The sequence below is a fragment of the Chiloscyllium plagiosum genome, chromosome 28, assembly GCF_004010195.1.
Source record: "Chiloscyllium plagiosum isolate BGI_BamShark_2017 chromosome 28, ASM401019v2, whole genome shotgun sequence".
Lineage (NCBI taxonomy): Eukaryota > Metazoa > Chordata > Chondrichthyes > Orectolobiformes > Hemiscylliidae > Chiloscyllium > Chiloscyllium plagiosum.
Genome location: NC_057737.1, coordinates 36,292,728 through 36,304,713, shown reverse-complemented (window position 1 = coordinate 36,304,713; position 11,986 = coordinate 36,292,728). Strand labels below are relative to the sequence as shown.

At 44.9% G+C, this 11,986-nt stretch overlaps 1 protein-coding gene across 1 annotated transcript in view; it reads left to right on the top strand.

Moving 5' to 3' along the window:
- The first annotated feature begins 1,535 nt into the window (after positions 1 to 1,535).
- The window catches only part of LOC122564226 (inactive peptidyl-prolyl cis-trans isomerase FKBP6-like), a 31,204-nt gene continuing 20,753 nt past the window's right edge, over positions 1,536 to 11,986 (top strand). The window contains exon 1 of the mRNA XM_043718923.1: positions 1,536 to 1,814. The gene's annotated coding sequence lies outside the window, so the exon portion shown is untranslated. The remainder of the gene's footprint in view (positions 1,815 to 11,986) is intronic.

Here is an 11,986-nt window from a genome sequence, read left to right as displayed (position 1 = left end):
ACTGACTCTACATCCCCTGATTCTAGGTCCCCCTGCGCAAGGGACTGAATATCATCCCTTACCAACATGGCCACACCACCCCCTCTACCCGTCAGTCTGTCCTTACGATAGCACGTGTAGCCTTGAATACTTATTTCCCAGGCCCTGTCCTCTTGAAGCCACATCTCAGTTATCCCCACAATATCGCATCTGCCAATTTCCAAAAGAGCCTCAAGCTCATCCATCTTATTTCTAATGCTTTGTGCATTCACAGTATTTTTAATTTGTTACTGCCCTCACCCTTCCCATCAACTCCTATTTCACTCAACCTTACAGCATGATCCCTTTTTGAGTTTTGATTGGTACAAAAAGTTAAAATGCTCAGAGAGCCAGTGCAAATTGCACTGGAATAATTCTGTGATCTGCAGGAAAGGAAGCTCTCACTTAAAGAAAATCTGCTTATGTGATGAATATATATGATTCTACACAGTGCATTTACTGAACAGAGAACCAGCAACACTCACAGTCACCTCTGGGAGGCACTATTATGTCATGCACATTTGACCTCCAGTTCAAAGGTCATGGTTATTTAATTAACTTTTAATCGTGTCCCCCGCCCAAGAAACAAATAATATTTCAGATTATAGTTTGCATTCTGGTTGGAGCTATGTTTCATTTGCATTTTGATACAACCTCCCAAATTGTCTGACTAATGGAAATGGAGCAGGTGGTCACATGCACAGGCTGCAGCTGAAGGTGGGAAGTAGGGAGATGCTGTCCTGCAGTTTGATGTATTTGCTGTGTCAGTGTGTTGGGTAGTAAGCTAGCAGGGAGGTTTGCATTGATGTTGTATTTAACATCAAGGTTTGTGACTGACAGGCTGCAGTCAGCTCCTGTGTGTATTGGGAGCTGCTGCTGGCTGTGGTTAGGTTTCTGTCCAGCTGCAGCCTACTATGTGAGAAACTCTGTTTCTGAGAGTGAGTTTCTGGTTGTCTGAAAAAGCCAGGCAGACGGTGGTATAATTTTCTGAAATTGTCATTAAACGTAGGGTAGAGTAGGGGAACCATTGTGTACTTCTCCTTTCACTATTTTATTTGATGCTTACAACTTAATGGTAATCACAACAAGCTGGAGAGATACATTTCCTGGATGCTGAGATATCAATTCTGCAAGTCCTGACAAATTGGTTTCAGTGATGTTCACAGTATCATTGTGTACTCATAATAACTTTTCTTTTCTGATGGATTCTGGCATAATCTGATTTTAAAAAGCAGTACTTTAGTGACATGTGACCAATATGCAGGACCCCACCCTAAATCCAATTGGGCTGCAAATGCTGGTATTTGTGTTAACATCTAATATTGACCAATAATGAGGAGACAATGGCCTAGTGGTATTCTCACTACACTGTTAATCCAAAAACTCAATTAAGGTTCTGAGGACTTGGGTTCGAATTCTGCCAAGGCAGATGGTGGAATTTGAATTCAACAGAAAATGTGAGATTAAGAAACTACTGATGATCATGAAGCCATTGTTGATTGTCAGAAAAGCCCTTCAGGAGAGAAAATCTGTCATTCTTACCTAATCAGGCCTACATATGACTTTAGATGTGCAGTTAAGTGGTTAACTCTCACTTACCCTCTGGCCAATTAGGGATGGGCAATAAATACTGGCCTTGCTAGTGACATCTACATCCTTTGAATGAATTTTGAAAAATATATTACCAAGCCAACTTAAAAACCCAGTAACATCAGCCTGACGTCAACAGTGCTGTCTTCTGTGGTTCAGAGAGTTGCTAGTTCAACCTCACACCAAGATTTGAGAGTGTAACCAAGGTACAGTACTAGCCGAGTGCTGCGTTGAGGAATGAGTGCCGTGCTAGCTGAGGGCTGTGTTGTGGAATGTGTGCAGACTAGCTGATGGCTGCGTTGTGGAATGTGTGCAGTACTAGCTGAGGGCTGCGTTGTGGAATGTGTGCATACTAGCTGAGGGCTGTGTTGTGGAATGTGTGCAGTACTAGCCGAGTGCTGCGTTGTGGAATGTGTGCAGTACTAGCCGAGTGCTGCGTTGTGGAATGTGTGCAGTACCAGCCGAGTGCTGCGTTGTGGAATGTGTGCAGTACCAGCCGAGGGCTGCGCTGTGGAATGTGTGCAGTACCAGCCGAGTGCTGCGTTGTGGAATGTGTGCAGTACCAGCCGAGGGCTGCGCTGTGGAATGTGTGGTCTTTTGGTTCAGGTATTAATCCTAGCAACTGGTATGTCAATTAATGTTGTATTTTACATTTGAGTTGTAGCTCCTTTCCCTGTTGATTGTAAAGATTTGAAATGAAATATGTTTGACTCCATGTTGATCCGGTTTCAGTGGGCCGCACTTGCATCTGAAAGAGTTCAATGCAAATTTCCAGCCTGACTTAATATGAGAGTCCAGAATGTCAGATTGCTTTGGCAGAGGGCACTCTGCAGTGCTGGGGCTAAGTGCTCAGATAATGGCTGCCTTTGTTGTACCATTATCAGAGAGCTAACCCGTGGCTGATCTGGTTGTACTTGATGCTCAGTGTGTGGACAAAGTGGGAAATTATGCATTTGATATCAATGCTTTTAAAGCAAGAGATTTTTAACCTTTCCTCTTAATGTTGACCAGTGTTACTGCGCAAACTTAAAAAGCCACTAACGTCAGCCTGACTTGAACAGTGCTCTGTCTGATGGTTCAGATGGTTGCCTTTTAAGCCTCCTGCCAGGATTTGAGAGTCTAACCTAAGTGCAGTACGAGCTAGATGATGCCAGTGGCAGACGTATTATGCATGGCCCTTCTGTTTAGTTGAATATCAGAGGTCCCAAGGTGTGATTAGGAGAGCAGAATGTGCTCGTCATTTGTCTGACTTGCGTGATATCGAATTACTTTATCGAGTTAAAAATCAGACAACACCAGGTTATAGTCCAGCAGGTTTATTTGGAAGCACTAGCTTTCGGAGCGCTGCCCCTTCATCAGGTGAGGCATCTCCAAATCATTGCGAGTGAATTGCTTTGCAGTGTACTGTCGACATGAAGGACTGTTCTGACTGGACCCTGAGCGAGTTATTACAGTCCCAGACAGGATACCTGAAATTAGTAAGCTCCCATGTGAGGGGGGGGAGGGGGGGGTTTACTGGCACCATCCCCTCCTTTATACAGCTGCCCCTTGGTTTGTCTCAGTAAGGTTAATTTACAAAGGATGAGATAAAAGGAGACTGAGTTAACAAAAGAGAAAGCTGCTTGGAGGTTGCCTGACCTGCTGTGCTTATCCAGTACCACACTTTTCAACTCTGACTCTCGAGCATCTGCAGTCCTCACTCTGAGTTGCCCATGCGGCCAACTTGAAAAAGATAATACACACTTTACTGTGGAATTTGGAAAGCGGCAGATTGTGTGGAGCGAAGGACTAATTGTATCAATATTGTCACCATAGCTCCTGATGCACATTCTTGGCAGCTATGATGCTGGCATATGACATGGGACTGAGAGTTGTTGGGAGAAGGCAGTGTAGCCAATACATGTTAAGACTGTGCATTAGCCCAGTGTTCAGCCCTTGTGTGTCTGGAGCTCCTAGAAAATCCTCCCAATATTCTGTCACGATGGCAAACAGTGACCAGACCCAGTAATACAGTGGGAAGCATCAAGAAAAACCTGGAAGAGTAACCCAGGAATGCCCAGAGCTACAGACGAAGGGAGTTGAGGCCAACAAAGCAATCAGTCTTCAAGGGGGCAAATTGCTAGGACAGCCCAGTGACTATCAGAGACAGCACCCTGGGAGACATAGACTGCAACTCAGGTAAGCAATCATTTCTGTCTTACCCCACCCAAGAACTTTCTGGAATGTAGCTGACCTCTGACTGGCTGAGCAAAGGCAGGTGAGGCTGGTCATTTGCCTGAAAAGCAGCAGCGACAGTGGATGTGCTTTGGAAAGGTGCCACCTTCCATTTTATAAGGTCCCTGTGATGGTGCAAAGAGGTCAAAGGTGAGAAGGCCCAGCCATGTCAGTGATAACAGCTGTCATTTTAGAATAGCATCTGGAAATATAGGATTGAAGCAATCTTATTATTTTAAAATGACTGCCTTTAGTGACCTCAATTGCTCACATTAGAGTCATAGAGATGTACAGCATGGAAACAGACCCTTCGGTCCAACCCGTCCATGCCGACCAGATATCCCAACCCAATCTAATCCCACCTGCCAGCACCCGGCCCATAACCCTCCAAACCTTTCCTATTCATAAACCCAACCAAATGTCTCTTAAATGTATTAGTCTGGTTTTTAGCATTATTTATTAACTATTTGAATAATAGCATTAAAAATCATAAATCCAAATTTGCTGGTGATGCCAAGTGAGACAGCATTGCAGACTGTGTAGATGATGGTGTAAAAATTACAAAGGGATATTGACAGACCAAGTGAATGGGTAAAATTGTGGCAGATGAAGTTCAGTGTAAGGAAGTGTGAGGTTATCCATTTTGGAATGGAAAAAAGATTCACACGGGACTAAGCGACACCTTCCATTTTCGGTTAGATTCACACATGTATTGGGACACAATTTTAACCCTTTCACCACAGTAAGGAAGTGTGAGGTTATCCATTTTGGAATGGAAAAAATATAAATCCATGCACTGTCTAAAAGGTATGCAGATAAATACAATGCCCGTCCACAGAGACTTGACAGTTTGGGTGCGTAGATCTTTAAAATGCCATGAATAAGGGCAGTAAGTACTCAAGGAAGCTAAAACGAATACAGGCCCTCCTATCTAGAGTACAAGGGTGTTGAAGTTGTACTGCAGTTATTCAAAACCCTTGTGAGACCACACTCTGAGTACTGTGAGCAGACCTGTGTGTCACACCTTAGGACAGGTATATTGGCCTTGGCAATGTAAGAATAATGCCTGGGCTTCAAGGGTTAAGTTATAAGGAGTGATTATACAAACCGTTTTCAGTGGAATTTAGAAACTTAGGAGGTGATTTGAAGGATGTTAACAGGAAAAGACAGGATAGATAAAGATAAACTATTTCCACAGATTGGGAAGTCCATTTCTAGTTCTAAAATTTAGGATGAGACTGTCCAGGAGAGAGATTAGGAAGCATTTCTACACACACAGTGGTAGATGTTTGGAACTCTTTTCCACAAACGGCAGTGGATTGAGGATCAATTATTAATTATTAAATGTGCAGTAATGTTTTGTGGAGCAAAACATCGACAGCATGGTGGTGCAGTGGTTAGAACTGCTGCCTCACCGCACCAGGGACTCGGGTTCGATTCCATCCTCGGGCAATTATCTGTTGGAGTTTGCACATCCTCCCTGTGTCTGCGTGGGTTTCCTCCGGGTGCTCCGGTTTCCTCCCACAGTCCAAAGGTCAGGTGAATTGCCCATGCTAAATTGCCCATAGTGTTAGGTGCATTAGTCAGAGGGAAATGGGTCTGGGTGGGTTACAGACGGCAGTGGATTGAGGATCAATTATTAATTATTAAATGTGCAGTAATGTTTTGTGGAGCAAAACATCGACAGCCTAGTGGTGCAGTGGTTAGAACTGCTGCCTCACAGCACTAGGGACTCGGGTTCGATTCCATCCTCGGGCAATTATCTGTTGGAGTTCGCACATCCTCCCCATGTTTGCGTGGGTTTCCTCCAGGTGCTCCGGTTTCCTCCCACAGTCCAAAGGTCAGGTGAATTGCCCACGCTAAATTGCCCCATAGTGTTAGGTGCATTAGTCAGAGGGAAATGGGTCTGGGTGGGTTACTCTTCGGAGGGTCGGTGTGGACTTGTTGGACCGAGGGGCCTGTTTCCACACACTAGAGATTCTAATCTAATGTAATCTTTAAAAATCAGCTATTCAAGGATATGGTCCAAAGGCAGTTATATAGAGTTAGACTGCAGAGCAGCCATGATCTCATTGAATAGTGGGACAGGCTCAAGGGGCTGAATGACCTACTCCAGTTCCTATGGTTCTACTTAAGAAGCACAAGACAAAAGCTTTTTGAAGGAACCATGACACAAGAAATTGCTTCTCTCGAGAAAGTCAGAGAATGAAAATCAATATTGGACTGTTAACATCAAGCTCAGCAGATGCTGTGCTGACTCTAAATTCGAGTCAGGAGCTGTACTCACTTCTATCAGATGGACATAAATTACTGCAAAGAATTAGCCTGCAGCCTTCCTGTCAAATATCAAGGCCTGGGGAAAAATCCACCTCCAAGTCAGAAATGTTAAGACACAGAGATCTCGACACTGCTAGCTGCAACCGTTATAGTCACCGCTAAGCAGGGAAGCCTTTTCATAAGGAGGACATTGAAGCCTTGAGTGAAAGATGGCTACAAACTGAAACCAGCAAATCAATTTAAATCAAAGCTCTTCAGAAGCACAGGAAAACTGAACACTGTACACTGGATCACACTGAAGACTGATGCCAAAGCTTGCTGCTGGTTCACACTTTGCAAGGTCTCTCTTTCTCCCTCAGAGTCACCCTTGTAGCATTCTGCTGCAGTGCCATTCTCAACATGAATAGACCAATGGAAATTTACATCAGCTTAATACATTTGAACAAGGCAATACAATGAGAAACACAGCCAATGATATCTAGACCCTTGGACAGCACAATCTTCACCAAGTTGGATGCAAGAAACCGATTCTAACAACACCTGCTAGATAAGTCCAAACTTTGAACCACCCTTCATTAAACCCCTTTGGATATTGTTAAAATAGTCTGCATTTTGGAATCCTGTCTGCACTGGAGAATTTCCACCAAGACTGTGCCCAATCTCCCAGAACGTAAGGAAGGTGTCACTTGTCACACAGACAATGTTGCCCAATTCCTTGGTTCCACTGAAGAACAACATACCAAAAGGACATGGGACTCTTGGAAATGCAACAAGAGGCTTAACAACGTGGATTTTCAAAGCTAATGATGAACAGTTTGTCTCGTGTTTTCTAGGCACCAGGGATCACAGCAGACTCTCGCAAGACAAAAGCCATCGGGAAATTTCCACTACCTAGAAATCTTACACAGCTCCCAGCAATTTCTGGATATGTTGAACCAGGTGGGAAGATTCTTACTCCACTTAGCCCAAGTAAATATGTAGGAAGCAATCAGGAAATGTTTGAAATAAGATCAGGCATCAGAAACTGAGCATCAGCAGTAAACAAGCCAGTGAGTGGTACTATCGCCAGAATATTATTCCAGAGACCATGGTAATGTTCTGGGGATATGTTTCCAAATATCAACATGGTAGAATGTGTAATTTGAATTCGGTCAAAGTCTCGTTGGTAGGAAAAACCCATCTGGTTTACTAATGTCCTTTTAGGGAAGGAAACAGCCATCCTTACCTAGTCTGGACTACTAGTGACTCCAGACCCACAGCAATGTGGTTGATTCTTAACCACTTTCTTAGATGAGCAACAGCGAGTCAATGATACCCTTATCCAGTAAATGGATTTTTAAGAAGTTGGCCAAATGCTGATATTGTTAGAGATCTAAGCATGTCATGATCCCAAACTTCCAATGATAGCAGAGCCGTCATCCACAGGACTTTGGGCAATAGTAATTCCAAAGCCATTGTGATGGAATACGGCGATGTGTCTCCATTGAGATCCAGAGGTTCCCGCTAATCCAAACAGTGATGGGGAAAGTGGGCATTGAAGAAATTTTGACTGTACATCTCAGGCCTTCCATTGATGGTTAAAACTGACCTCAGACACCTGCCAACATGGCTGAGTACCATGGCAATTGCAACGATACCACCCAGAATCCAGAGATGCTGATTACATTTGATGCTCATGCAGTTTGCTACCATCACAGGTGAAGGGAATAGTTCCAGACTGCTGACCTTCTATTGTGGATGTCCATGAACTCTCCAGGGGAAGCAGATGGAAGTTTAGCCCAAGATGTTGGGGAGTTGTACAACCTTTAACTGCTTAAAATTTGCCAATGGACATCAAATCCCGACAGTGGGAAAGGGCCATCAGCCCACTGAGTCTGCGCTGACCCTTTAGAATTGCATCTCACCCAGACCCCCACCCCATCTGCAAATTTGGACTGTGGGAGGAAACTAGAGCACTCAGGAAACCCACGCAGACACAGGGAGAACATGCAAACTCCACACAGACGTTCACCCAAGGCTGGAATCGAACCTGGGTGTCTGGCACTGTGAGGCAGCAGTGCTAGCCACTGCGCCATCAGATGAGATTTTTAGATTTAGATTTAGATTTAGATTACATTACAGTGTGGAAACAGGCCCTTCGGCCCAACAAGTCCACACCGACCCGCCAAAGCGAAACCCACCCATACCCCAACATTTACCCCTAACCTAACACTACAGGCAATTTAGTATGGCCAATTCACCTGACCCTGCACATCTTTGGATGGTGGGAGGAAACAGGAGCGCCCGGAGGAAACCCACGCAGACACGAGGAAAACGTGCAAACTCCACACAGTCAGTCGCCTGAGGCGGGAATTGAACCCGGGTCTCTGGTGCTGTGAGGCAGCAGTGCTAACCACTGTGCCACCGTGCCGCCCACTCTGTCACTCTAGGAACCTGGCCTAGAAATCCACCCACTTATTATAAATGTATCCTTTTCATTTCCTTCATACCCTTTTTTGAATAATATGGTGAGGTACTACATATAGTATAATGGTCTAACCAAGGTTATAATAGGTTTTGTTTAATTTAGTGGGTTTTTACCCTAAATTCTGTCCCTCCAAAATTAAAACATGGGGCTTGTGTTAATAACTTTTATGATCTTGCTAACCCGTGGCACAGCATGTATGGTAAGACCCCTTTGTTCATCTGTCTGAACTTGGGTACCCCCCCACCATTACACCCATACTGTGTTGATAGCTAGTCTGAGTCTGCTCATGATATCTCTATCCTGTGGCACTGCTTCTCCAACAACATCATCACATTGACATTACTGATGATCTCTTGGTGGCCTCCAGCAGATATACCAGAGGCCCCTTGGAATTTTCAGGTTTCAGGCCAGGCTGCAGTGATGCGATACGGTCGGACAGTATCTCACATTGTCTTGAGGATATGGTCCCTGGCTGTACCACTCAGAGAACCAATGCTGCTCTGTCTTCCCAACATGACCGTGGGAATACCATGGCATTGATCCCTTTGAGCGCAAGAGACGGACAGTTTATCACATCCTCTTCGGTCTACTGTTCCTTTTGATTCAGAGACCTGAAGCTAAAAAGCTGTGCATATATTTCGAGGAGGAGGTTGGTGAAACTCTCCTGAGGACTATCCCTGTGAAGAACAGAGGCCGACAGGGGAGGTGGTGGAGGCTGTGTACATCATTTATGGGGGTAGTGATTTGGGAGAGGTGGGGCAGGGAAATAGCTGAGAAATGGTACCATTACTCTATCAACTACTAAGCACATGTCCTGTCTGGTCATAAAGGATTTATCTCTGATTGAAGAAGACTGTCTCCAAGCCCTGCTCTGTTATGCTTACTGTGATGGGTATCATTTGCAACATTAATACAAACTGTTCGCATTTATGTTCAGTCTCTGTAAGTCTTTAGCTCCTAAAACTCCAAAGTGAGGGCGGGACCCTAAGTAGTCTGATTGAAGAAGACTGTCTCCAAGCCCTGCTCTGTTATGCTTACTGTGATGGGTATCATTTGCAACATTAATACAAACTGTTAACATTTATGTTCAGTCTCTGTAAGTCTTTAGCTCCTAAAACTGGGCTTTCCAAAGTGAGGGCGGGACCCTAAGTGGGACCATGAGCTGAAATTGTGGACGTGTGAGCTCTGACTCACCAATCGTCATCCTGGAGCACCAGGTAAATCCTTGTAGCTTTGCCCCACCTTTACTAGGTGGGTCTTCCCCCCCCCCCCCTCCCCCAAACAGGTGGGTCACCCCCTCAGTCAAGTGGGTACCCCTCCCATCCCAAAGCAGGTGGGTTTGCCCCACCCCCCCCCAACTAACAGGCAGGAATCCCCCCCAACCCCACGCCAAGCAGGCGGTTACCCCCCTCTCTAACAGGTGGCTGCTCCCTCGCAGTGACCATCCCCTCCGGTTCTCAATCAGGGCTGGCGGAAACTCTCAGGCTTTCAGTGGGGAACAGAGCGGGGCAAAGATTTTTTGGAAGCCCTGTTTACTGTCCGAGAAACAGTTAATGATATTCATGTAGTGTGGGCCTCCTTCCTGAGCCATTTACCTCCTTCATGGTTATTACTTGAATCCACATGTCGCTCTCAGCAGAATGTCAAACCCAGAATGGAATGGAAAGCATACATCCGTGGGAACTGGTTTTTGTGGGGATTGGACGTGACTACGATCATTTCCAGAGTTAAACAGTCTACGTTTGTTCAAAATCTGTTCTTGGGGTCACTACTGCCTGACACTGCTTTTGGTCAAATGTGCTCTGAAAAATACCGCATAATCAAGCAGAAACTCCACATTATTGCATGTTCAGGTTCCAGCTGAGAGCTGTACTGTACAAAGAGTAGAAGAGGTCAAGAGGAATCATTAATATCCTTCCTCCATTGGCTGTCTGCCACTGCAGTGTGATACAGTGGAGAGAATTGCAGTGCACTGTGCAGCCTGTGGGCAGCCAGAGATCAGGAGCTAGGTCTTTTTGTTTCTTAAAACCTCCAATCCACTTCAAGAAATCGTCGCTGATAAGGCAGTGATTGTGACAGAGTCTTCCAGAAGATAAGAGAGCATTCCATAATTCTATTAGTTTTAAAATAGTGATGGGAAAGGATAGGCCAGATCTAAAAGTTGAAGTTTGAAATTGGAGAAAGGCCAATTTTGACGGGCATTAGGCAAAAACCTTCAAATGCTGATTGGGGGCAGATGTTCGCAGGTAAAGGGACGGCTGGAAAATGGGAAGCCTTCAGAAATGAGATAACAAGAATCCAGAGAAAGTATATTCCTGTGAAAGGGAAGGCTGGTAGGTATAGGGAATACTGGATGACTAAAGAAATTGAGGGTTTGCTTAAGGAAAAGAAGGAAGCATATATCCGGAATAGACAGGTTAGATCAAGTGAATCCTTAGCAGAATATAAAGGCAGTAGGAGTGTGCTTAAGAGGGAAATCAGGAGGGCAAAAAGGGGACATGAGATAGCTTTGGCAAAGAAGGTTAAGGAGAATCCAAAGGATTTTTACAAATACATTAAGGACAAAAGGGTAACTAGGGAGAGAGGAGAGAATAGGACCCCTCAAAGATCAGCAAGGTGGCCTTTGTGTGGAGCCACAGGAGATGGGGGAGATACAAAATACTGATGTAGTATCTGTATTTACTGTGGAGAAGGATATGGAAGATTTGGAATGAAGGGAAATAGATGGTGACACCTTGAAAAATGTCCATATTACAGAAGAAGTGGTGCTCGATGTCTTGAAATGCATAAAGGTGGATAAATCCCCAGGATCTGATCAGGTGTACCCTAGTACTCTGTGGGAAGCGACGGAAGTAATTGCTGGGCATCTTGCTGAGATATTTGTATTATCGATAGTTACAGGAGAGGTGCCGGAACACTGAAGGTTGGCTAACATGGTGCCACTGTTTAAGAAGGATGGTAAGGACAAGCCAGAGATCTATAGACCAGTGAGCCTGATGTCGGTGGTGGGCAAGTTGTTGGAGGGAATCCTGAGGGACAGGATGTACATGTATTTGGAAAGGCAAGGACGGATTAGGGATAGTCAACATGGCTTTGTGCGTGGGAAATCATGTCTCACAATCTTGATTGAGTTCTTTGAAGAAGTAATAAAGAGGATTGATGAGGGCAGAGCGGTAGATGTGATCTATATGGACTTCAGTAAGGCATTCGACAAGGTTCCCCTTGGGAGACTGGTTGGCAAGGTTAGATCTCACAGAATACAGGGAGAACTAGCCATTTGGACACGGAACTGGCTCAAAGGTAGAAGACAGAGGGTGGTGGTGGAGGGTTGTTTTTCAGACTGGAGGCCTGTGACCAGTGGAGTGCCACAAGGATCGGTGCTGGGCCCCCTACATTTTGTCATTTACATAAATGATTTGG